The 27,173-nt window shown below is 55.1% G+C and overlaps 1 protein-coding gene across 6 annotated transcripts in view; it reads right to left on the bottom strand.

The window, feature by feature from the left end:
• The window catches only part of LINGO1 (leucine rich repeat and Ig domain containing 1), a 202,745-nt gene that overhangs the window by 92,895 nt on the left and 82,677 nt on the right, over nt 1-27,173 (bottom strand). Inside the window, exon 1 of one of the 6 annotated variants that reach the window (XM_067754325.1) lies at nt 15,352-15,369. The exons of 4 other annotated variants lie outside the window; for them this stretch is intronic. The gene's annotated coding sequence lies outside the window, so the exon portion shown is untranslated. Of the gene's footprint in view, nt 1-15,351; nt 15,370-18,137; nt 21,075-27,173 lie in introns of those variants that run through there. One more of the 6 variants, XR_010947028.1, reaches the window with a different exon arrangement.

The following is a 27,173-nucleotide window of genomic DNA, read 5'->3' as shown; positions in this document are numbered from 1 at the left end:
TCTGGTCCTCCTCTACTTACACGCTGTGTTTCTTGGCACAAGTATCTTCCCCACTCTGGTCCCCAGTTGCCCCATCTGCAACACGAGGTGTCCAGGCCTAAAGGCTGGGGGACACGGAAGGGGAGTGGAGACGCCCCAGACAGGCCACCCCTCTCAATGCCTGTATCAACTGTATGCAGGCTGCGTGCTCAGCACGATCCTCTGTGACCTTCCTTTATCCTCTCAACAAGGCTGTGACGTAGGTTCCGGTACTCCAGTTGTCTAGGTGAGCAAACTGAGGCTCAGACATGAGAAAGGACACTCCAAGGCTCCAGGAAGACAGGGGGAGCTGAGGAAAAGTCCCGTGAGTGCTGTTTTGTTCAGCACCCTGGACAGCTGCCTTCCTGACCACCACCTGGTCACCTCCACCACACACACACCCTTAGCTATGCCTGCTTTTCCCAATTCCCTCTTCCTATACAAACTTCACCCACCTTCCCCTAACTGCTCTAGCTGCACTGATCTCTCCCGGGCTCCTGGCATGGCTAGCATCTGTGCTCACAGCACTGAGACCTAGCTCAGTAGCTCTTGCTCCCTTTTATGTCTCTGACTTACATCTCATTCTCTCAGCAGCTCCTTGAGGGCAGGGAACCATCTTCCTCTCTATGCCCCAGTCTGGGCACACAGAGGGGACGCCACTGGCGTTAGATCAGATGTGGGTGAGAATTGGCTGGAAAGCTCTAGGCCCATCACTTCACTTCATTCACTGAGTTTCAGATTCCCCAGCTGGGAAATGAGCTGATCCTGTCCACCTCACAAGCCTGCTGGGGTTTACACAACAGAGTGCAGATAAGCCATGCCAGGGGCTGCTGCCTCCCATGTCAGTGTGGCTGCCTGCTGACCCCACTTCAGTACCCTCCCGGGACCTCGTTCAAATTCTGGACCGCTTCTCCCCATGAAATATTCTAAATGACTCACAAATGGGCAGATTCTTATCGCTGAGAAATGTCTGAGGCTAGTAGAGGAGTCAGGAAAGCCCAAGAGAATAGCTGGTACAGTGCTCGGAGTCCCACTATTACAACTGACTCCTTTGTGGGCTCATGAGTGTTCAGTTTCCACAATCGTCTTGAGCTTGAAGGAGGGAACACCTAGGAATACTGACGGTGGAGGTAGGGTGCTGGGGTTCTGGTCCCTCTTCTCTACTAACATACTGTTTCTTAGTACAAGTGTCTTCTCTTCTCTGGCCTGCAACATGAGCTGTCCAGGCCTACAGGAGGTGGAGTGGCCCTCTTTGCACCACTTCCTAGAAGCAGAGGAGGAAAATGCCTGTAGGGGTGATGCCAGAGGTGCTGGGAAGGACCCTCTAAAGCTCTCCAATCCAGATGCCCAAAGGCCTCCACTGGGATTGCCATGCTCCTTTGTCCTCTGATAGGGCAAAGCCAAACCCCTGGTCCTTATGGGACCCAGCAGACTTACTTACTGCATCTCCTAGTCCATCCTCAGGCCCAACTGACTTACCCAGGGAACTTCAGCCTGAGGAAGACTGAACTTACACCCCCAATCTAGATGGAAAAGGGAATAAGATTCTATGGGGGGACCTGGGCAGGAAGAGCTCTGCTGAAGGCCCCTCTCTGCCCCAGGGAGGGATGCTGAGGGAAAGGGGAAAAGGGACAGAGAGTTTTATCCTGGCTCCATCACTCAACTAGCTGGCTGACCTCAGGAAGTTGCTTTTCTTCTTTGAGTTCTAGTTTCCTAATCTATAAAATGGGGGAAATAATCACACTATACAGTGTCCAGTAGTGGCAAGTTCTGGAGGAACTGTAGACATTATGACCAGATTCCTGGCCAGGGCTTTGGTTCTTTCATATCAAGCCCCAGAGTGGGTGACATCAGCCTTGGGCACGTAAATAACAGGGCCCGTGGGGGAGATGAGTGCTGAGAGCTCAGAGGAAGTGTGGATGAGGTGGGTACCAAACCTGCTCCAGCAGGGTTCTACCTAGAGAACCAGTCTGAGCCCTGACCCTGGACACACACCGGGTCCCAACTCTGGTCACACTGAGCCTTGAACCAGTCACCAGCCACTGCAGCCAGTCCCCACCAGAGACCAATGTCATAGTCAGCCCTAAGGAGGGCTGTCGGGCTCCCATCTTCTTGTAGAAAAACTGCTGAGTAATCTTCCATCAAAGAACTGGCTCATCCCTGGTGGGGAGGAGGCGGAAGCCTGTGGGCTCAGTGTGTGCTCCCGGCCTTTTGCCCCTCTGTTCACACCCTCCCCACACCTTTCCCCTATGCCACTGGCTTTTGTCTGAAGATGCCCCCCCCACACACCCCAGCCCTGCTTCCATCATCCTGGCCATGTTTTCCAGGCCCCCTGACGAGTTTTGTCCCCTGATCACAGCCCCACGACCCAAGCTCTTGGTATGTTTTGCCACTCTGACCTCAGAAGGTGGAGATCCTGGGATGCCTGAGGGAAAGGGCCCCCGGCCTCACCCACTCACTGGGCTCACTATCCAGGTGGGGACACTAAGGTCACTGGGGGTAAACGGCAGCCTCAGGACTCCCATCCTGGTTCTGCACTTTTTTTTCCCCCGCCCTCCGGCTGCCAAATGGCTTCCCTTCTCTCAGTGCCCCACCCAGCCAACAGAGGAGGGGCCCCTGCAGATGGGAGTCAGGCAAACCCCAAGCATCCAGGAAGGTAGCAGGAAGTGGCAGAGCCTCAGGGAACCACCCTGTGCTGGGCTCCTCTGTCCTCGGAAAGCCCCAACTCCTGGCTAATTTTGGACATCTCAGGCTGAACAACTGAAGAGATTTTCCAGATCCTCCCTGGCGTTATGGGGCCACGGGGATGAGCTGCCACCTCCCTTCCCAGGGCAGCTGAGGCCTCCCGGCCAACAGCACTACAGTGTGATACTAGGGGGAGAGTGTGCCTCTGAATCCAGACAGGGCCCTGGGTGAGGACCAAGGTGGCGGCACAGGGAGATGACCTGCCCACCCAGGCCTGAAGTCCCACCACTGGTGACTCATCCTTTTGGGTAAAGCACTGCCCTCCTCAAACACAAGACTAGGCAAGGGTGGGGAGTCACCCCTAGAGGTGATGGCTCTCAGTACTACCAGCTGTGAGCTTCAGATTCCCACATAAGCTGTGGGATTATGGGAATGATAATATGTCAGTCACCTGACTGTTACCACTAATATCCTGACATCCTTGCCATGTCCCCCAGGATGTCCCACAAACCCCTCACCCCCCATCTTCCTCCAAGCCTGCTCCTCCTCCTATGCTCCTGCCTCTGTGAATGTCTCCACCGTCAACCCAGCAGCGCAGGCCAGAAACGTGGGAGCCCTTGTAACGCCTCGTGACTCCTCCCGCACTCCCTCCCCCATCCCACCCAGCACAGTCCTAAAAGTGTCTCCAGTCCAAACGCGTCTCTGCACCTCCGTCCAGGCCAAGCCTACCACTGCCTGCTGGAACGCCACCCTTTGTCCTTATGCCTCTCCACTCTGTTTCTCACATGGCCGCCAAGGCAGTATTAGTGAACCCTAAATTAGATTAGGTTCCCTTCCCTCCTTAAAACCCTCCGGCAACTTCCTCCCTCTCTTAGAGCAAAACCCACCCACCCTCCTCACCATGGTCCACAGACTCTGCCTGACCCACCCCCACCGGCTTTGTTCCCCTCACCCCACAAGCTTCCTTCCAGCTCCTCAAAACACCAAGGTTCCCCCAGGCATGGAATGCTCTTCCCCACTCCTTGCACACAGCTCCCGCCCCCTCATCCATCTGATTATGGGAAGAGACACCTCCTAAGGAAGCCCTCCCAGACTGCCCCGTCTCAGCAGGCCTGGAGCCTTCCCCACCTCCGCATTCTCTATTATTCCCTTGTACCACTTGTCACAGTTTGCAATTATACATCTATTTGTTTGTTTACTTGTTTATTGTCTGTCCCCATCCCCACCCTAACAAAAGCTGTGAGCTTCACAAGGGAAGGGGCCAGAGCTGCCTTGTTCAGCCCTGGATCCCCCGTGCCTCGACATTGTAGAGGCTCAGTAAACAGGAATGCCCCCTGGGGTTCATCACCCAGGAGCCGATCAGAGAGTCCACTGGCTTCCACAGCCAGTTCCAAAAGCCATATCTGGAGTCTCAGAGGAGGCCTTGGCAAGCACAGACACCCAGAAAGGTACGATGCTGCCTCCCTGGCTGGTGCCCACAGCCTCTGCTGTGCCAAGGTACCATGCAGATCCCCTGTAGGGGGCAGTGCAGCGAGGGACGGAGCAGGGCAGGACCTCAGCAGCTGCTGAGACCGTGCCAGGGGCTGGCTCACAGCAAACCATCTCAGCGGGAGGCAGGCAGTGGGCAGGCATGTGGGGAGGGATAAGATGTGCCCACACGTCCTGATGCTCCAGAAAGGAGAGCGAGACAGAGAGAGAAAGACAAAAAAAATCCAAGCTCGCCCCTCTGATTGTTACTTCTCAGCACTGGGCTCTGGTAAGCCCCTGAGCCTGGCCCTACCCACAGCAGCCTCGGCCCGTCAGCCCTTTGTGGCTGACCCCTGCTGCACCCAGGCTCAGGGTTGTGGAGGCGGGGGCGGGGAGGGGAGTGGCCGGCTATGACTGGGTCTCACACACGGGGTTCCTGGAACTCAAATCATGGAATTGAACTGCTAGAGGTGCTGGCAGGGCAGGGAACCAAACAGCATCTGTCCCCTGGCATCTGGGGTCCAGGCATCTCCCAAGCTGACCCCTTCAACATCCTCCCACACTGATCTTCCTCAAAATTCAGATTCCCGTTTTCCTGCCAGCAGACCATGGACGTCCAGTCACACCTTTGCATCTTCCTCTGCCTGGAAAGCCCTTCCTCCTCTCTCTATCCAGATTTCGTCCTGATCAAGTCCCACTTCTTGCAGGAAGCATTCTTGGACTCCCCAGCCCCAGGGAGCTCCCAGGGAGCAGTACTCTGTTCCCATCATTGTTTCTGCAGGTGGAGGTCAGCACACCTGGGAGACGGGATGGAGACCTGGTGAGTATAGTTGGAGTGCTGGCAGCAAACCAAGGCCATGTATGTGGTGAGCGTCCAGCACCTCCTGCTCCTTTGCTAGTCGTGCTCTTCTGAAAGAGGGTGGAGGTTGGGGGGAGACACCCTCCACCCTCAGATGAGCCTCAGTCTTAGAGCCAGGCGGGATCCCTGCCCCTAAGATTCGCTGGCCTGATGAACGAGATCTAGCCACGAGGGCCAACCCTCCTATTATCCAATCATTGAGCAAATCTGCACCAGGCACCTGGCGCTGCTTGGGCACTAGGGGTACCAGAGTGAATAAGCCCGGCACGGTTCCCTGCTTGACTACTGGGAGAGAGGACCGCACAGATAACATTCCTTCAAGCTTGCCTGCTCAGGGCCCCCCAGGTCTGGGCGGTGCACAGGTGAGGGGAGGGAAAGCTTTGTGGTGGCTGTCCAGGGTGCTGAGAGGGCTCACAGTAGGGCCACCTAGACCAGACTGGGAGGGCTCAGGGATCCTGGAGACAGATGTCCTGGAGGAAGCATGTCTGTGCTGAGATGCAGAGTGGGACAGAGGCTACGGGAGAGGTGTGGTGGCAGGGAGGGTCTCGGGCACCTGGCACTAAACCCCAGGAGCCCTGTCCTCCCACTCAGGGGCCTCCTCACCCAGACTCCACCCCCAGCTGCTGACCACCTGGCCTGTGGGGGGAGGGAACTTGGTGTCTCCTCATAGCTGTCCTAACACTGATACAGCAGCCCCCCTCCCGAGAGAGCCACTTTGCCAGGCTCCACGGACGTCACTGACATTTCCACATGCCGCCATCTCCTGGCTGTGGCCCATCTAACTAGTCAGTGGGGGCTAAGGCAGTCCCTGGAGCCTATCACAAAGCCGAGAATTGAAAAGTTCAGGATGGCCAGAAGGCTCCATGGGGGGGGTGGGTATCTCCAGTGAGGGGCACCCTGATGCCCTCTCTTCCCTCCCACTGCAACTCCCCCAATATGCTGGTGACCTCAGGGGAGGGTGAGGCTTAAGGAGTGGCCCGGGCTGTGCCCACAGCTCTGGCCTGGGCACGACTAGGAGGGGAACCAAGAAAAGGGAAGTAATCATCCCTGCAACCAGCCCCAAACACACACACACACACCCCTGGGCTGGGGAGGGTGGACAGTGTATGAGGGAGGAGAGCCACACCCACCCAGGGCCACTGAGGGATGCTGGGGAGCCATTCCTCAAGTCACCAGAGGGGCCACTCGGTCCAGCATTAAGCAGAGAGGAGAGGGAAAGAAGCCCCCACGGCCAGTCTCTTCTGGGAAAGGAAGCAGTGTGGACTCACTTCCCACTACGCGCCAACACCAGGTGTTCCACGTGGGCAGCCATAGCCCACCTCACTACACCCTTGAAGCAGAAACGATCCTGACCATTCTGCAGGTGAGGAAGTTCACCTCAGAAATATCACATGACTTGCCCACGGTCACACAGCCAGCAAGAGAGGGGCTTAAAATCAGGTCAGCACTGGGGCAGCAAGGGGTTTTAGCCAGACACGAAAGAAATCCTCCGAAAGGTTGGAAAAAACTTGATGATTCCAGGAAGGCTGGAGTCCCTTCTCAGAAGGCTGCTGGGGAAGACTGGGTAAGAGGCTGAGGGCAGGGACTGGACCTATTGACCCCCAGGGTCCCGCCCCACCGTGATTTTCTTTGACAACTGGGCAAGCCGCACATACCTCCTGGAGGGTGGGCTCGGGAAGAGCTAGGCAGCCCCTGAAAATGGCTGGGGGAGGCTCTGACCATCGGAGCATAGGCCCCCATCCAAGGCCGCCACCCCCAGCCCTGGCCACTCTGCAGCTCTGCTCTCTCTATGGGAGGCTCTGACCTCCTGAGGCCACCAACAGTGACAAGGGTGCCCAGATCCCAGAAGAAAAGGGACTGGAGAGGATTAAATGGGGGAGAGGAGGAGCTCAACCCTAGTGGCCAAACCAGCAAGTGGTAAACCCTCTGGAGGTTTGGACAGCGCTGGGCACCAGCTCATCCAGAACCTCCTTCTTGTGCAAGATAATTACAGTTCTTCCTGTGTAATGAGATGGTTTTTAAAGGCCATTCAAAAGAAATTTCCTATAATGAGGTGAAGGGGTTTAAAGTATTATACATCAAGGCAGCTGGTAATTGGTGGGACCTGGGCTGAGTCCTGGAGTGGAGTGATGGGAGTTCCATGTCTAAAGGCAAGAAGATGAAGAACCTAGGGGCAGGACAGGAATAAAGATGCAGTCACAGAGAATGGTCTTGAGGACACGGGGAGGGGGAAGGGTAAGCTGTGACAAAGCGAGAGAGTGGCATGGACATAGATGCACTACCAAACGTAAAATAGATAGCTAGTGGGAAGCAGCCGCATAGCACAGGGAGATCAGCTCGCTGCTCTGTGACCACCTAGAGGGGTGGGATAGGGAGGGTGGGAGGGAGACGCAAGAGGGAGGGGATATGGGGATATATGTATACGTATAGCTGATTCACTTTGTTATAAAGCAGAAACTAACCCACAGTTGTAAAGCAATTATACTGCAATAAAAATGTTAAAAAATTAAATAAATGAAGGCGAGAAGAGCAGGAGAGGGATGCCAGAACCTGGCAGGTAAGACGGACACTCTGCCAGAAATGTTCCTGCAACAGCAAAAGGTGTCCCGGAAGAGCAGACAAGGGCATGGGAGGCTGATAGAGCTGGGGCTGGGCAGGGGATAATTTCTGGGGGTGGGGTCATAGGGGTGGCATCAGGAGAAGGAAAATAAATGTACTGGTTGAATTGTGTCCCCAAAATTCATGTCCACCTGGAACCTCAGAATGTGACTTTATTTGGAAACAGGGTAATTAGCAATTGCAGACATAGTTAAGATGAGGTCATACTGGATTAGGGTGAGTTCTGATCCAGTGACTGGTGTCTTTATAAGAAGAGGGAAATTTGGACATAGACACACAAACATGAAAGAATGCCCCGTGAAGAGGGAGGTAGAGATTGGAATGATGAATCTACAAGCCAAGCAATGCCAAACCACCACCAAAAGCTGGGAGAGGCAAGAAACGTGCATCCCTAGAACCTTCAGAGAGAGCATAGCCCTGCCAACACCTTGATTTCAGACTTCTAGCCTCTAGAACTGAGAAGATAAGTTTCTGTCGTTTTAAACTACTAGGTGTGTGGTAATTTGTTACGGCAGCCCTAGGCAATTAATACAATGACCATTCTAACAACTGCACCTATCCAGCAATTAAAAAGGCAGCCTCGGGCTTCCCTGGTGGCGCAGTGGCTGAGAGTCCGCCTGCCGATGCGGGGGGCGCGGGTTCGTACCCCGGTCCGGGAGGATCCCGCGTGCCACGGAGCGGCTGGGCCCGTAAGCCATGGCTGCTGAGCCTGTGTGTCCGGAGCCTGTGCTCCGTGGCGGGAGAGGCCACAGCAGTGAGAGGCCCACAAACCGTAAAAAAAAAAAAAAAAAAAAAAGGCAGCCTGAAAAGTGGTGAGCACCTCACCTCTGGAGGTGTGCAAGCAAATCTGGGAGTGTCCCCATTCCTCCCGACCCCGTACTCTGAACAGATGCCAGGGCAGGTTCACACTTAGTCCCCCATCTGACCTTACTGTATGCAGTCCAGAGAACTGGATAGGAAAGAGTTATCATTCCCATCCCACAGATTTGGAAACTGAGGCCCAGAGAAGGCAAATAACCTGTTCAAGAGCACAAGGTAGCCAGTCAGTGCCGACCACAGGCCTGAAATCCTGGAATCCTGAATGCCAGTCCTGGCCTTTTTCAGGTTCATGACCCTGAGTCTTCCTTCTGTGCCTCCCCTGTCTCTAGACTCAACTGTAGTTCAACACCCTGAAAGGCAGAGAAAGATCCACCGTCTCCCTGAACCCAGATGTTCCAGACTGAAAGTGACGTCACTGCTGAAAGCCTTGCCCAACTCTAAACGGAAACTTCTCAGCAGCACTGTTGGCCGTTGCATCCTGGTGCCATCACTAGCCTCTCACACAGCATTCAGCTAAGAGAGGGAGGTGCCGAGACCCTCACTGAGCACCTACTCTGTCAGTGCAAAGCCCTTGGCACAGGGTGGGGTGGGGCTGAAAACCAGGGAAGGCAGGTTACTGAATCTCCTTGGGGACCCAGAGTCCATGCAGATGAGACCACCCAGCAAGACCCCATAGACCAAGTGTGACCTCTGGCTGGACGTCCTAGGTCCTCTTCTGGGGCCTCCGGAGGAGGAGCTGGACCTGGAAGTTGAAGGATGGGAGGCGACAGTATGGCCTTCTCCAGCTCCTTCCAGGCCCTGAGCCCCGGTGGACTGCACCACACCCCAACCTGCATCTGGCACGTGGCTCCGTCTACCCCCGGAGGAGCAGCGTGGAGGCCCCCAGCTCTGGCACCAAACGGAGCATGAGCGCAGCCAAGCTCACCAGCCAGGGCAGCCAGCTCTTAATGCTGGTTAGCTGGCACCGCAGAGCAGAGCCGAGGGCCGGGAGGAGTGGGCTTTGAAGTCACCTGGTGTGAACTGTCCTGCGGGAACAATGGGCCACCAGCCGGTGGAGAGTCTCGGCTCTTTCTAATTAGGTGCCTCTTTGAACACGGAGGCATCAGATTAATGAGGTTTACAGAGCTCAGTTTCATGGCGTGGCCGGCTGCCTCTGTTCTCTGATCGCAGTTTGATGCCAAAACCTTGTTCTCTAAATCAAAGTTTCTCCCGAAACTCTGCTTTCTGACGTGCCTTGGGTTTCTGCTGGGTGTCTAAAAGCCTTCACCTCCATCCCATCACTCCCAGTGCCAGCATTTGTTTCGCTGAAGAAGACTTCACAGGGCTGTGACACCTCACACAGCCCGCCTGGGAGAGGCAAGGGGCGGCTGGGGTAGCCCCATTTTGCAGAGCTTGCTGGCCCAGTGCACCCTGGGGCCAAGAGCCCCCCTCCAGCCTGCAGGCCCCTCCGCTTCAGCTCTTGGCGGCTTCAGGCGTGCTGGGCCATAGAGAATCCACTGGCCAATCTCCCACTGTTGGCATCTGTTCACAAGCCTTAGGGACAACTGGTTCACCAGTCTTGGAGAAGATTGAGACATCGCAGGAGACAGCCTGCAAGGCCTCGCCCTCCCACCTCTTCTGCTCTAGCGGAAGCCTCCTCCCCTCCCCCGCTCTGGGCCTTTGCTAGTACAGCTCCCCTCTCCTCACCCCCCACCCCCAAATGCCCCTCTCTCTAAACTCACACGACCCTTCAAAACCCAGCTACACCCTTGCTCCTCCTTCGCCACCACAGTCACCAGACTTCTTTCGCCCTCCGAGATCTCCCAGCCCCATATCCCTGTCACCTTGAGCAACTGTTCCTTGCCTTGTATTCCATTGTTTAATGCTACTACCTTGACTCATTATTTTGTCCTGTCTCCCCTGTGAGACTGTGGCACAGGGACAGGAACAGTGTCTGTGTCAACTCTGTGTCCCCCACAGTAAAGACTGGCTGATAATAAAGGTTCTACCCGCCCTTGGCACTCTGGGATACATAGAAAGGAAAGATACCATCCTGCCCTCAGCTTCCCCATCTGCCAAATGGGAACGAGACCCTCATCCTGCTTGCTTCCTGGGGCTGCTGGAGCGTCCAGGATGACCCTGACAGAAGCATGTGTATGGGGGAAGTGGGGCAGTGCAGTGGGTGGGGTACCCCTGGAGCAGGGCGGTGGGCTCTGGCAGGGAAGCTGGGAACCACTGGGGCTTGGACAAGTCAATGCCTCTCTCTGAGCCTCAGTTTCCCTGTATGTAAATAGGGTTGGCTCCAGGACTCACAGAACGTGTGCATTAACTCACTCAATCCTCGTGCCCACCTCTGGAGTAGACACTGTTACTAGCTCCATTTCACAAATGAAGAAAGGCCCAGAAAGGTTTAGAAAACAGCTTATAGGTGGCTGGAAGCAGGACTCAAACCCAGCAATATGCTAGCTCCTGTATCTACCTTCTTCACCACTCCACTGACTTTCAAGTGGGCCCTGGCTAAGCTTCCACAGAGCCTATCATTTATGAAGCTTGTTTAACCTCTCTGGGCCTCTATTTTCCCATCTGAGGGGTGGGTGCACAGTGACACTCTGTAGATGGTTTCTGCTAGGCCAGGCAAGGCTGGCGTGCTCCCTGCTCCTCTGAGTCCCTTCCAGACCTCAGCTCCAAACCTCTCCCACCTAGAATTTTCCTGCCCTTTGGATGCCTACCCCATCGGGCTGTGCCTCGCCCATCTCTTCCTTCCAACTTCCTGGCCACCCCTTCTCACCCACCGAAGGCTCCCATCTCCCTCCGAGTCTCAGCGCTTGTCATCCTCTTGGGGACTTCACCACGCTAGGGAAGACCAACTCTGGGGCTCTCCGTTCCCTCACCTCCTGCCTCCAGTGACTTTTGGCTTCCATGCCCTCCAGCTTCCATCCCAGGCTGTAGCCTGGCCCTTGTCTCCACCACAGCTTCTGACCAAGCCTTCCAGCCCAGCCCACCTGTGCCTCTGCTTGGCTCTCTGCCACCACTGAGACCTTCACACCTCCCTCTCTCCCTCACTGCTCTTCCATCCTCAGACTCTTTGCCTAGCTTGGGTTCCACGGTCCATCAGTATAATAAATCCTTCAAGCACATTGCCCCCCTCTCTCCCTTGGCCACACTTTCATGAAACCCATGTCTGGAGGAACCCAGTTAGCACCCTCTTGACACGTATAGCTGGAAAGTCAAATGTGATTGGAAAAAATGAGCCCACCATGCAGGCTGTGCCCTCCGTGAGCTCAAAATCTCAGAATTTGAGTGGTCCCAGGACTGCCCAGCAGTCCCAGCTTGTGTCACGGGCTGGCTCGCTTTCCTGCTCTCCAAGATGGCAATGTCTCCCCTACTGCACTTACCTCATACCTCCCATCTCTGTCTGACCCGTCACTCTCAACTGAGCCCTCCCTTCAGTCTCCCTGAGGAAGCAGAAGCCGGCAGATGTGAACTCCCTCAACTGTCTATGGCAGATTCCAGAAGCCCACCTGCTTCTGCCTGTGTCCCCTCTTCCTGCCTGAGGAGGGGTCACACTGCCTGTCGAAGGTTAGTTGCTCCACTTGGACTCTGAACCGATCACCTCTGGTCCCAAGAATTTGGCTCCCATCACTGTGCTGTCTCTTGACATCACCCATCTTGCCCTCTACTGGATCCATCATCCCCACCCCCAGCAGCAATCATGTTCTGGTATCTCTCGTCCTTTTAAAACTCCTTCCTTAATTATGCTGAGTTTAAAAAAACTCAATCTCAGAAGGTTCTATACTATATGATTCCATTTATATAACACTCACAAAATCACAAAACTACAGAGATGGCGGATAAAGTGATGGTAGCTGCGGGGGAGGGACGGTGGGGGAGGGGAGGGGTATGTGGTAGCACAGGGAACCTCGTGCTTATGGAACAGTCTGTCTTAACTGTGGTGGTGGTGGTTACAAAGCTACGCATGCAATACAATTACACAGTACTGATGCACACGCACACACGCACATGCGCGCACACACACACACACACACACAACTGGGAAATCTGAATAAGGTCTGTGGCTTGTACCAATGTCAGTGACCTGGTTTGATATTTGATGTGTATTACAGTTATACAGAACATCACCGCTGAGGGCAGCTAGGTAGAGGGTGTCCGGGACTTACACATTCTTTGGATTTTCCTGTGACTCTCCCCCTTCCAGCCCCCACTCCATCCACTTCTCTTCCTCTCTTCACAAAATTTCTAGGAAGAGTCAACTACACCCTTTCTCCCTTTCTCTCCACCCATTACCCTCAGCCCACTTGAAGCTGGATTCGTTCATCCCTTCACAACACTTCTCTCATCCAAGCCTGCCATGGCCTCCTTGTTGTCAAAGGAAATGGCGGTGTCTATGTCTCCATCTTCCCCACCCTCGCAGCATCCTCAACCATGGCCGACTTTGCCCTTCTGTTTGGAAGCCTCTCCTGGCTTCTGAGTTGCCACACCATCCTGGTGTGGAGCTTTCCTTGCTCTCCCTGGATATGCCCCGTCAGCCTCCTGTGCTGGCTCTTTCACCTCCAGCAACTCTCCACGTTGGTGAGCCCAGCGCCCAAGCCTGGGTCCTCTCTCTCCACCATCCACATCTCTTCCTGGGCGATCAGCACTTATGTCTATAAACACCACCTACAGCTTCTGGTTCCTGCATCTCCATCCCCTGCTCAACTTTCTCCCTGAGCTCCAGCCTTATGAAACCAACCATCAGTGGACATTTCTGCTCCAGGAGGCGGTCAGAACCAAACTCCTATCTGAATCCCAATCTCAAACCTCATCTGGTCCTCCGCATCTCAGAAAATAGCCACAGCGGCTGAAGTCAGAAATCAAGGCGTCCTCCTTGCTTCCTTCATGTCTTTCCCCCAACTCCCAGTTCTGCCTCCACAATGGGTCTGGAATCATCTACCTCTCCCCATCCCCGTGGCTACCATTTTGGCCCAAGCTTCCATCACTTCTGCCTTACCCTGTTTCCCCTCTTGGTCCCTCCTACAGCAGCCAGAGAACTCTTTTTAAATCCTAAATCACATCAGTCACTCCCCGGCTTAACCCATCAAGAGCTAGCTGGACGTTGCCCCTTGGAAAACATCTCAGCTCCTCCCCACAGCCCCAGAGTGCCATGCAAATGCCCTCGTGTGAGGCCACCTCCCTCCCACCACACAGTCTCCTCTTCCCAGCTCAGGGCCCTCTCACAGGTGCTCCCTCACCTGAGAGGGAGCTGGGCCTCATCTCACAGGTGACCCCATTCATCCCATCACTGCACCATTAGCAATTTCGAATCTCCTGTTTGCCTTTATTTTGTTTGTCTTCCTTACCCACCAGCCAGAGGGAGTTTGCACGTCAGTGCCTGGTGCATAGTAGGTGCTCCGTAATGCTTGTTGAGTGAATGCACAAGAGCTCCCTGGTCTCCTCCCCCAGCAGCATCCTCTCTCCCCTGAGGAGGCAGGCTCGTCTGCACATGGGGGAGGGTGCACGTGTCTATAAATATCCACATACTCCACTCTCCCCAAAACAGTAACTGTTACTCAGATGACTCGATGACATGATAATTTCCCCACGTCCTGCTGGGAGCTGCTTCCAGCAGTAAAAGTTTGCTGTTTTATGGCCCCAAGAAGACATCAGCTGTAATGTGCTAAAATTATAACCTAGTAGAATCATCTGTTTAAATACTCTGGAAACCAAATACTCGGGGCTGAGCACTATTCTGGATTGTCCTGGATGCCAGTGGTGGACCTGGTTGTGTGGAACACTGAACGCCCGGGACTGGGCACCAGCCTATTCTATAGGGTGACCGTGGTCACAGGTGGAACGCGGCGGTGCCGTGCATCACGTCCGGCACACTGCAGGCACTCAATATAGCGCAATTTCCATTCCTTTCACACGTCAGTCGGGCCCACTCAGCATGGGCCCGTTGGGCAGGGCATGGCCGAGGGGGTGTGCGGTGTATAAGGGATGAGTTATAGCAACTGGATTTTAGCTGAGCCTGAATATCACGGTTAGAGTGCAACCATGTGAAAATGACATGAACTGTCCTGAAAGGTAGTGAACTCCTGTCAGTAGAGGTGTCCAGCAGAGCAGGACACTGCAGGGGAAGGGTTTGGACCGGCTGCCCTTCTCCAGCCTTGCAGCACTGGGACTTGAGCCACGAGTGGAGGAGAGCTTCAGGGTCAAACAGACATGCATTCAAATCCCACCTTTGCTACAGACAGCTTGGGTGACCCTGGGCAAGTCACAACTCAGTGCTCAGATGTAGTTTCCTCATCTCCACAGAGAGGTAACATATACAAGATGCCTGCATGTAGTAGGTGCCTACTAAATGTTTGTCCTTCCCCTCCCTGCTTCCCTCTGAATCAATGTAAGCACAACCATCTGGGCCTTGGGACTCTCCAAATATTCTTCCTGCCCTTGCAGGTCCACCCTCCTATCTACCTGAACCCTAGTATTGGCACCACCTCCGCCAAGAAGCCTCCCCAGGCTGCTCTGATAGACGCTGAGCTCCTCCTCACTTGCAAGCTGTGTTGCACACCAGATGTTGGAGGCTGGTGGGTCTGGGCACATGTGCCTACTGCATCTCTGGTCTCTCATGGTTTGGGGAGGGGAGCTTGCTCTGTGTGCGTGTGTCTTAAACAATGACGACAGTAAACATTTACATTGCACTTACTACGTACCAGGCACTTTACAGGCAACTAACTCATTAATGTGTACAACAAAATTATGAGGGAAGCACTATTTTATCTCTATTTTACAGATGGGGTAACTGAGGCTCAGAGAGGTTAAGTGACTTATCCAAGGTCACACAGCAGTAAATGGCAAAGCCAGAATTACACCCAGGCGGTGTGACCCCCAGAGTCTGTGCTCCTAACCTCGACCAGCACCATTCAGCCTCTCAATGCAGACGTGGTTCCCCGTGTGAGCTCTTTCACAAGTCCTGCAGAGGGTCAGAAGTCATCTTAGGTGAACAGTGGTGGTGCTTCATGACCCTGGAGGCCAAGACACTTGCATAAACACTCACACACAAACGTATATACAGATGCAGGCATTAGTGAACATGCAGACTCATGCACAGAAAAGGAATGAAGAGCCATCACTACCAGTCCCTCTGCCCGAGAGGCTCTCACCTCTCCCCTCCCCAAGCCACCATGGGCAGGGGAGTAACAGGGGGAATCTCAGGCACTGCCCACCTCTGCTGTCAAGTCTATCCTAGATGTTAAAAATCAAATCCTCATCTGCCCATGTGGTGAGATCCATTTCTTATATAGGTGGTGACCTGGAAGCTCAGAGAGGCTCCTGTTAGGTCACACGGCAAGTCAGGACAAAACTGGGCCAGTGCCCAGACCTAGGAAGCTCTCAACAAACGCTTTCTCACACCATCCCAGGGTCTCCTCAACAATCTCCAATTCCAGGCATCTCCTCTATTCCTGCTTGCTTTGAGCAGGACAGAAATAAAGGACAGAGATGAAGAGAAGACAAGAAGAGAAAGAGGGGAAACAGAGGCAAGAAGGAGAGAGACTTGGGAGAAGAGAGGAGAGGAGGGGAGCAGCGGGAAACACTGAGCAGTGAGCTGCAGGGAGCCCGGCTCAGCTCACCAGCCCCCCTCGTCCGCCTGAAGCTGCCCGCCTCCGAGAGGAATACAGCGAGGCGGGGGTTAACTCTCTGCCGTGGAGCAGAAAATGAGGTTCCAGTTATTAGTTGATTTATTGCTCTGTCCTCACTCTGCGCTCAGGTCCTGGAAGGAAATGTTCCACTCAAAAGCATTAAGCGTCTTCAAAGAGCAGAGGCATTAAAAATTGAAATCATAAAATAGACACGTAAATACAGTGGAGGTGAGAGGGGGGCAGCCTTCTAGGCAGGCTGAGGTAGGGGCGGCAGGTCCAGGTCCAAGCAGGCCTGTGGGGCCGCCACACGCATGCAGGGGCCACCACACGCATGCAGGAGCCGCCACACGCATGCAGGAGCCGCCACACGCATGCAGGGGCCGCCACACGCATGCAGGAGCCGCCACACGCATGCAGGGGCCGCCACACGCATGCGGGAGCCGCCACACGCATGCAGGGGCCGCCACACGCATGCAGGAGCCGCCACACGCATGCAGGGGCCGCCACATGCATGCAGGGGCCGCCACATGCATGCAGGAGCCAACTGTGTCTGCTGAGGCGAGGGGGCGGTCCTGCCCAAAAGGGGAGCACGGGCATTGCTCACAGTGCCTGAAACCCCTCCATCAGCACACCGTGTCTTAGGGGTCAGAATTGTCCCATCTTTGAAAACACATTCTCTCTTGGTAGAGGGACAGCCCCGGGGCCTGTCAGATAATGGGAGGAGAGAGAAGGGAGGGGAGGCAGACAGACTGCAAGGGCTGAGTTGACCCCACCTTAGCCAGAGTGCTGGTGGGAAGAGGAAGAGGCAGCCCTGGGAACCTAGGGCAAGCGCAGCTTCTTCTGTGCCAGGGCCCAGGTTGCTCTGTGCGAAGGGAGCCCCGGCAGACAGGCACCTAGTCCCAGGCCCTCCTCAGTGGTGCTCAGACCCCACTGCACAGCCAGGCTTTGGTTGGGCCATGTGGGGACTGGCCCACCCCCAGCCACGGCTGGGCCTCAGGGGGAGTGGATGAGGAGGGTCCCTGCTCTGCCCTCAGTACATCTGGGCAGTGGAGTCACGGGGCAGGTTATACAGCCCATGCTCTCTCTACACAAGGGCTAGCGGGCCGGACAGCTGCCAGTGGGGTGCAAGGCCCACCTAGAAACCAGCACCCAAGAGGATACTCACTAGCATCCTGAGGGGGCCGGCTCCCAGCACAGTCCACACATACACACAAGCACACACGCACACGCCTATGGGGCAGATCCTGCCTGAGCAGCATCTGTGATCCTGGCCTAGGCAGAGGTGAAGAATCGAGGCTGAGAGACAGTGAGGCCAAGCTCGGAGTCACACAGCACGTCGCTGGAGACCCAGGCCCAGAACTCAGATTTCTGCCATCAAGTCCCCGCTCTCATCCCCTTCCAGCTCAGCTTCACTGGGAGTGGGAAACAGGTGTCATCCCCACCTCCCCCTCTTCCTGCCCTCCCTCCGTCCCTCCCTCACTCCATCTCTCACCCCTGCACAGCAACAACTATCCCACTGTATTAGGGAAAGCCCCCTGCTCCTTACCGCCCAGATAACCCTCCTCCCCCCACTCTCCCCACTCCCACTCACCAAGGCCAGGATGGGGTCATCCCCCAGGCTCACCCCTCAATTCTAGAACCACTCCTGGCCCGGGCACCTCTTTCCCCCATATGTAATTTTTCTTAAATGGGAGCTCGTTAATTATCCCTATGTTTTCCAGAGGAAATAAGGAGCAATTAGAGAAATAAGTGGTTCCTTTTTTTTTTTTTTTTTTTGCGGTACGCGGGCTTCTCACCGTCGCGGCCTCTTCCGTTGCGGAGCACAGGCTCAGGACGCGCAGGCTCAGCAGCCATGGCTCACAGGCCTAGCCTCTCCGCGGCATGTGGGATCTTCCCGGACCAGGGCACGAACCCGTGTCTCCTACATCGGCAGGCGGACTCTCAACCACTGCGCCACCAGGGAAGCCCAATAAGTGGTATTTTTATTCTCCAGCAGACTCAGCAGCACGGTGCCCCATCCCATCCCCGTCCCGATGGCCAGTCCAGCCGCCTGCCAGGTCTGCTCTCTTGCCCTCCCTCCCTACATCCGTCCCCACGTGTATGTGAGCAAAGTGCCTGCCACCAGGCCACCCAGCAGCAGGTCGCCTCTTGGAATCTGCGTGAAGAACCATAAATTGCTGAGAAAGGGCCTCCTTCCCCGCGCAACAGAAGGTTAGAGTGTTAAAGAGAACAGTGAAACTGTTTTTATTAATCAGAACTGCTATAAAGAAAGCATTTTAATTAACATAATTATCCCAATTGAGAAAAGCAGTCCTTACCCCATAGATACTTTTCAGACTAAAGATGCAAGCTGTCACAATCAGTCATAATTAAGTAAAAGCGAGCCACTTTCTTCTTCTCGCGCTCCCTTCCCCTCTCGGGCACCCGCTCCTCCCTAGGTTAGATCTCAAAGTGGAGACAAGGCAGATGTCACACCTTCAACGCACTCATGCTCTCACACCCCGGCTGCCTCTTGAGCTGCATTTCAGAGAGGGTGTGCACCCCAGGCCAGTGGGCCCTGCACCATGACCTCCTCTCATGCCTGACCTCAGAAGGGCCTCCCCACCTCCTAGGGAAGGAAGGAGACCCATCTCCAAAGGCACCCACCTCACCCCTGCTGGCTGACAAGTCCTAGAGCACTGTCCCTCCCGGACACCTGCAGGGACTTTCCTGGGTCAGCAGGCCTAGAAGGAATAATTGGGGAGGACAGCCAGTGGGCACCCCAGACCATCACCCTGGTCCAAGCTACCAGCCCCCTCTCACCTGGATGTTCACCTTCACCCCCTAACTACATCTCCAATCCACTCTTGACTCCAATTCAGGCCATTTCCCCCACAAAACAGCCAGAAATCTGTTCATACCACAAATGTAAGTGTATAACCCTCCTCGGCCCTCATGGAGGTCTGGCCCAGCCCCCTTCGGCCACATTTCCCACTACTCCTCCCCTGGCTTTCTCCACTCCAGCCACACTGGCCTTTCCTCAGTCCTCCTCAGCTCACATGCTATTCCCTCTACCTCCTGCCCTCATCCCTCCAGCCACCACCTACCACCCTCTCAGCTCACATGTTCATCCTGCAGTGCTCAGCTCATGTGTCACCTCCTCAGGGAAGCCCTCCTTGACCTCCTGGACCTGGTCCATCCCCTCTTGAATCCTCTCACAGCACCGCATATCCGCCCCTTGCTAGTGTGCACACGGTGGCTTTACGACAGTGCTGTGATTCTTTATCTAGCTTTAGTCTCCTCTGTTCAACTATAAACTTCATGAAGCAGCCAGACCCTTTATTATTTTGCTTGGATTGTGTTTTTGTTTGTTCACTGTTGTGTCCCCAGTGTCCATCACAGTGCTTGGCTTGTGGTAGGTACTTAAGAAATATTCGTGGAAGGAAAGAAGGAAGAGAGGGAGGAGGGAAGGGGAGGGAGCCCCGGCCCACGGCACTCTCTAGGAGACTGTCACAGCCCCCATGTCAGCTGAGGGCATTTCGAGGAGGTAAGGGGTCACCCCAACAAACTGTGAAACTCTCCACTCCCCTCGTCCCATCTGGGCGTCATTACTCTCCCCATTTTACAGATATGGACACTAAGGTGTAGAGAAGCAGGATATGCCCAAGGTTACAGTGAACCAGTACAAGAGTCTGGGCCTGTCTGATCTGAGAATATCTGCTTTGAGGTGGGATGAGGAGGGAGGAGAGAGAGACAGGACCACCCACTGTGGATATAGTGTCCCCCTTGGGCTTGGGGGTGCTGAGAACTGCTGGGAGCACCTCTTAGGATGTGTGACCTGGGACTTTTCAGCCCATCTGAGCCTTAGCTCCTCCATCTGTGAAACGGGTGGTCTGGAGCAGGGAACATCCTCCGCCCTCCACCCATGACTCCCTCTCCACCCCACCCTGACATCTAACACCCCCAAAGCTTCAGACCTCCCTCCTCCTCCCCCACAGAGCTGGCGATGCTGACAAACGCACCTGCTCACTGAGTACGTGCCACCCTCTGTGGCCATACAGGGAGGGGGAAACTGGGAGCTTGCTGCTCCCGAAACAGCACCTACAGTGTGACACGTGCATAGGTGACACCACAGGTGTATTTTACCCCAACATGCTTCAGTTTCCTCCCTGAAAAGGTGCTTATTTTTCAGTACATCTTAAATAGGAGCCGCAAAGTGTATCGTCAGCTCTTTTTAAATGGCTTGTTAATGCTCCTGTAAGGCTCAGCACTGGCCGGAGGAGACAGCTCACTCCCGGTCCTGGTGTGGCCTGGACTCCCTTGCAGCCTGCGCTCTGAGCACACAGCTGTGCTGAGTCTTGCACCGGACTCTGGCATGGCCAGGAAGCCTAGGAACTAGACACTCCTCGACAAAAACATGCCCAGATCCCTGCTGGGGTCACAAGATTTGACAACTCTTTGGAAATGGCTAGGAGCCGAGTTGGACCCTGCCTGGCGGAGGAAAGAGGAATGAGCACCGGCTTTATAGTCAGGTGGCCCAGGTTCAAATCCCTTCTTGGCCACGTACCAGCTGTGTGACCTAAATCCAGTTGCCAAACCTCTCTGAGCCCCAAGTTTCCTCATCTATAAAATGGCAATGCTAACACCTGCCTCAGGGCTTTTTTGCAGAGTGAATCAGGTAATACATACCAAGTGCGAGGTAACGTTCCATTTTTAAGGTGTGGTAATGGCATTATGGTTATGTTTCTTAAAGCGTCCTTACCTTTTAAAGATATACACTGAAACATTTATGGATAAACTTATACGATGTCAAAATACCCAGTGGTGGTGGGTATAGAGGAAACCAGTCTGGTCATGAATTGATGCTCGATGATGAGAATGTGGAGCTCCGTAGACTAGTCTCTCTGCTTTCGGACAGGTTGACATTTTCACACTGAACCATCACACAGGCATCCACTAGGTGTTCATTAAATCCAGGAGTGCACTCTCCCAGCCGCAGAAACCTTGGACCCCTTGTACAGCAAGATTCAGAGACAGGTGGCAGTAAGACAACATAAAGCACCAGGAAGGCGCATGGGGTGGGGGGCTAAACCTTCATAGAGGTACCCCCAGAGGCTCCTGCAGTCCACAGAAGGAGAGACAGGCAAGTGAGGGGCACCTAGAACCTGGAAACTTGGGATCCCAGGGGAGTCAGGCAGCCTCTGTTTCAGGTCCGCTGTCCCAGCTGTGTGACCCAGGGACTATCGCTTTCCCTCTCTGAGCTCCAGTTTCCTATCATTATAATAGGGGTGGCAACACCTCACCCCACTTGACACATCTGACCTGCCCGGGCAGCAGGAGCCTAGCCTGAGGCAGGTGCTTAATCACCCTTCTACTGGCCCCACCTTCCTCAGCAAATTTAAATACAACCATCTTCAGCTACTGAAGGCTGGGGTGGGCAGACCTGCTTCCCACTGGGCACAGGGATGCAGACCTGATAAGAGCCATCCTGCCCTCAGGAAGCTCCCAGGGATAAAGTAATTTTTTTAAACCACTCTGTACCCAGCAAAGCCTCAGGAAACGGGGCTGAGAGGACTCCAGGCCTCAGGAAAAGAGGGACTCCGGGCCAGGAAAAAGGCAAGGATGATAGTAGTAATAGGAACAACGATGATGGGGCCTGACTTACTGGCACCGGGTCACAGCCTTCACCTGCACCTCTTGTTCTATCCTCACCACCACCTACCAGGTACACGGTACCATTATCCCCCCTGTAGCTGAGGAAACCGAGGCTCCGGGGGAGATGTTGCAGTAAGAGAGTGCAGAGCCTCGCCTGAACCCTGCCACCCAAGTCCAAGGCCCAACAGGGTGGGGAGATGCTGGGGACACCTGGGCATCCCAAGGGGCCATCAGCAGAAAGTGCTGTGTCTGGGAGCCTGCGGCCCCAGCGAAGCCAGCCCTCTCCAGGCCTCAGTTTCTTCATCTGTGAAATGGGGGCAGGGAGACCCCAGCCCCACCTAGCGGGCAAGAGGGGAAAGCAGCACAGGTTGGGGAGGAGGCCACATCTCGAAGGTTCCAAAGGGAGCCGAGGCGGCTGTAAGGTAAGTCAGGGCGCGGGGGTGGGAGGCGAGAGAATGAGACAGATCTCTCAGGCTCCGGCTCTGGCGCTGTGATATTTTCCCCGGGTTATATTTTTAGATGGACTACTTTCTCTCCCCTCCCCCCTGCCTCAGTAGGAGGAAGAACACAGAAATAGCTGGGTGTGTGTGTCTGAGCAGCTATATATAGTGGGCACAAACCCTCACCCAGGGCATCTCCCACTCGCTGCCCCCTGGAGAAGGAGCGGGGAGGGGTGGGGGCCCTCCTCTTGCCCAGTAGCCACAGAGTCTGCTCGGCTTCCCCGGCTCCCTCCGGGCACATCCCTCACCCCAGCACACGCATGTGCACACGTACACACAGCCAGACCCGCATCACCAGTGACTGCCGGCTCGGACCCGAGCCTCAGGGGGCGTTGGAGAGGGCCCGGAGCAGCCAGCAAGCCTTACCCGGGAGGGTGGATGGGGTGAGGCGGGAAAGGGGGTGACTTCCAAAGACCTAACTCTAATTCTCTCTGCCTCGGGTTCGCTGGTCTACAGACTGCGATCAGGGCCCTTCCTTGGACTTGTCAAATCTTCAAAGCTGTGGATACTCTGACACTTCAGCATCCTTAGCAGAATATATATCTGAAGTCAAACACATTCCCCCAGAGGCATCTGTCTGAGTCTTCATTGCTCAGATGTGGCAACTGAGAGCTGAAGGTCACAAGCAATCAGTGGCAGAGCCGCTTTCTAGCTTCGAGCTCACCTCTCTGAGCTCAGTTCCGTCATCAGTAAAGTGGGGATAAGGTTGGCACCCACTTTGTGGGCTACTGTGAGGAACAAATGAAGTGAGGCACGTGAAGCCACCATTCCATAATGAGGAGGAGGGCCACGAGCTCCCAAGGGCCGGAAGTACCCCACAGCCTCCCTTGGCCAGAGGCCCCACTGGGCCAGGCTCCAGCCTCATGGCCAGGGGCTGGTCCATTTCCACCCAACATCCCACCCTGGCAGGTCTCCACAAAGCTCACACCCAGCCCACCATAGGTGCTTCCCAGATGGCAGGCGGACCCTGTTACTACCTACCCTGGGGGAGCCTGAGCTGGAGTCCTGGCCTCCTCTCCATCCTCCCACCGGTCACATAAGCTATGGTGGAGGATCAGGGTAGAAGGATTTACCCTCATGACCACTCCCCTCCAGGTGGCGGGGCTCCCACCTGGGTATCGGAAGCTGGTTTGGGTGTACCCAGTCCAGAGGCAGGTCTAATTGAGCTTAGCTGATTCCCTGTGCGAGGACCTGAATAGGACAAAGAGCCCTGGATGGGGGATTCAGTGACTGGAGTCTGAGTCCTGGATCAGCCATATGAGCTTGAGGGTATCAGTTTCCCCACCCATACAGTGCAGGGAGTGGATTCGTGGTCCCTGGGAACCTTCGAGCTCACAGTCAACTCTTAGCACAGCAGACTCCCCACAGACAGACTTACAGCCATCATCATTTTGAACCCTCAAAATTCCTCTATGGGAAGGAAACAGTGGTCATTTTACAGATGAAGAAACTGAGGCCCAGGGAGGGGAAAAGCCCTGCCTGGGTCACACAGAAGGCTAGTGGCAGACTGTTTAACCCCCTGGCTCCACGGGCAGCCTTGTCAGAGGTAGAGCCTGCATCTGCCAGGCCTGGGGAAGTCAGGACACCTGGGACACCTGTGCTGAACCACTGGCTCGCAAGATTCCTGAACATGTGCCAATGGACACACCTCGAGGAGGAGGTGTGCAAGCTGGCTCCAGCACAGCACTGCTGCAATGTGTGTGAAAGTGGCCCTGTCCCCTTCCTGCACCCATCCCCTGGCCACTGAGTTTTTGTACCCAAGTGCAGAACTTCATTTTTCTACCCCTAAGATTCCATTTGGTTTGGTGGGTTTTAGCCCAGAGCTTCCATCAGCTGAGGACCCAAGGTGAGAACCACCTCTCCCTGGCAAATGTGGGACTCTGTGCCTTCGTCTAAGTCACCAGAAGATTGGGGCAGAATGAGGCCAGAGCCCTAAGGTGCCCCACTGGGGACCTTCTTCCCGCAGACCAACATCCAGTGTTGCCTCTTTGGGCCTTTGGCCCTGCCCAAGTCCTCCTGAGCGCACTGTCACTGGGCACCGGTATCTGTCCCGTCACAGAGCCTCTGAATCCACCCAGCGGCCCCAGCGGCCCTGGAGATGGGCATGGAAGAAGCCTGCATCCCTGCAATGGTCCACACCACCCTAGTGGGGCCGTAGCCCCCTGTCCTGCCTAACCGGGCCTGGGTACAGCAGTGCCTAAAGAGGGGAGGAGGAAGGACTCATGACCAGGGCAACAGTCATTCCCCAGGGGGAAAGGATGTGGGCCTGATGGACCCGGGTATATAGATATTGCACAAGAAAGAAGAAGCTTGCAGTTGCTACAGCCTATGTTCAGTTTCAGGACATCCACATGCAAAAAAAAAAATGAGTTGGACCCTTATGGTACACCATATACAAAAATTAACTCAAAATGGGTTAAAAATCTAAATGTAATCCCTGAAACTATAAAACTCCTAAAGGAAAACATAAGGGAAAAGCTTCATGACATTGGACCTGGCAATGATTTCTTGGATATAAAACCAAATGCAGGGCTTCCCTGGTGGCGCAGTGGTTGAGAGTCCACCTGCCGATGCAGGGGACACGAGTTCGTGCCCCAGTCCGGGAAGATCCCACATGCCGCGGAGCAGCTGGGCCCATGAGCCATGGCCGCTGAGCCTGCGCGTCCGGAGCCTGTGCTCTGCAATGGGAGAGGCCGCAACAGTGAGAGGCCTGTGTACCGCAAAAAAAACCCAAAAACAAATGCACAGGCAACAAAAGCAAAAATAGACAAATGGGGCTACATCAAACTTAAAACCTTCTGCGTGTCAAAGGAAACAATCAACAAAGTGAAAAGGCAACCTAGCGAACGGGAGAAAATATTTGCAAATCATATATCTGATAGGGCTTAATATCCAGAATATATAAAGAATTCCTATGACTCAACACCAAAAACCAAATAATCCGACCCAAAAGTGGGCAAAGGACTTGAAAAGATGTTTCTCCAAAGAAGATATACATATGGGGGGCGGGGGGATGAGGAGGGCCCTCAAACTGAGCCTCTTCAGATATGACCCCCAGATCAAGGCTGTTTCTCCTCACTCAGGCTGGGCCCCCTTCCCCTCCACCCCTGGCTGCCCCCTCACCCTCCCAGTCCAGCCAGGCCTGGTGGTGATAGATGCTGTCCCAGAGCAGGCATTTCAGGCAGCTGCCTCTCCCGCCGCCCGGCAATATGATTAATGCTTAGCCTGCCAGGAGCCCATTCATCACGGCCATGCCACATCCCCACGAGCGCAGGGCAGATGGGCTGCACTGGGGCCTGCCTGAGTCCTGGCCCACAGAGTCTTCCCAGGTCCCAGCCAGGCCAGAGACCAAAGCCTCGCTGAGGGGTGGGGCCCAAGTGATGGCCACATAGGGAAGAGGGCTTTCTGCAGCCCTCACCACCTCACTCCTGCCCCTTCCTTTCAGCCTCCAGGGAGGGACCTCCAGGGGCAGCTCTAGGGGATCAGATAGAGCTAATGGGAACACCACCCCGTGTACTCCTTCCCAGCTATGTGGCCTTGCAGACCTCAACTTCTCTTCACAGCTCAGCTTCCATATCTGTAACATAAGAGCAGTAAGAAGCTGCCGGCAGGTTCAGTTGAGGTGACTTATATCACGTGCTCCCCTGAGGCCTGGCCTGCAGCAGGGCTGGGGCAGGATCCTGACTCCTTAGACCTTGCGGGGCTCTCCTGGGACTGCCCGTTGAGCAAAACCAGAGCTGCGCCCCACCACCCAGGTCAGAACCCTGCCCCACAACTGCATAGTCACTACACCCGCTCCGGCCTCAATTTCCGCAGCAGCAGAATGGGCATAATAAAATTATCACTAACCCACGCTTGGCCTACAACGTCTTAGCCACTGATCGTTTTTATTATCCTGGGGCGCTTTCCAGCCCACCTTCGGCACCCCCCTCCTGGCAGGTAGGCTGGGTGGGGGGCTGGACAGAGTCACGGGAGGCCTGTGCAGGAGAACAGGCTGGGCCCGGGCACCAGGCTCTGATGTAGAAGCCGCCCCCAGGTGCCAATACCGTAGGAGGTGTCAGGGAGCCGCCCTACTGCCCCAGTTTCCCAGAAGTGTCCAGCCGAAGTCGGGGAGCGAGGAGGACGTGCAGTCACATATGCACATCCAGGACCACGCATGACCACTGCCCGGGACAGTCAGAGCCTAGCGCTAGAGCCCCACCCTGGTGCCCTGCATGCCCCCCAGGGCAGAGGACACAGGTGGGTTCAATCCCACCCCTGACTCTTCTGTGACTTGGGTCAACTCACCTTCCCCACACGGGCCTCTGTTTTTCGTATGGCAACAGGGCTAGTGACATCCCTCTCCTGTATGAGGAATGAACAATGCTACGTGTGTGAAAACTGTGCCAGGTGCCTGGCAGGTGGCATGTGCCAGGTCTTTCTCCTTCCCCTCTCTCCTCCCTGTCTCCCACCTCCACCTGCCAGGCCTTTCAGGCCAGCCCCGTCGTTACCACTGCTGCCCCCCACTGCGCCCCATTCAAGCAGCCTCCCCGTCTCCTCACAACTTGGATTTCACCCCTCTGTGCCCATCTCCACCCTGGTGGCTGAAAGCACCAATCACCAAAGCGGGGACAAGCTGCCTCCACCTCATACCCAGCAGTGCCCCCGGCAGCCTTCAGTAATTGATACCCAGAGGAAGGCAGCAGAAAAGAAGCCAGAGCCGCCACCCCAACCACAGCCACAGGAGCTGGAGGACAGAGATACCACTGGCTTCAGCTGGAGCTGGCTCTGCTGCCCGCCCCACCCATAAGAGCAACCGGCTACCAATCCTGGCAATAATAATAGCTCCACTGACGGGGTCCTCACCACGTGACAGGCCATGTTTAAAGGCTTCTCATGCATCCTCTTATCCAATCTTCCCAACATCCCTATGAGGAAGCGACTGTTATGCCCATTTTACAGATGAGGAGACTGAAG

The sequence above is a fragment of the Pseudorca crassidens genome, chromosome 1 (assembly GCF_039906515.1).
Source record: "Pseudorca crassidens isolate mPseCra1 chromosome 1, mPseCra1.hap1, whole genome shotgun sequence".
Lineage (NCBI taxonomy): Eukaryota > Metazoa > Chordata > Mammalia > Artiodactyla > Delphinidae > Pseudorca > Pseudorca crassidens.
This window is presented reverse-complemented; position numbering and strand designations above follow the sequence as displayed.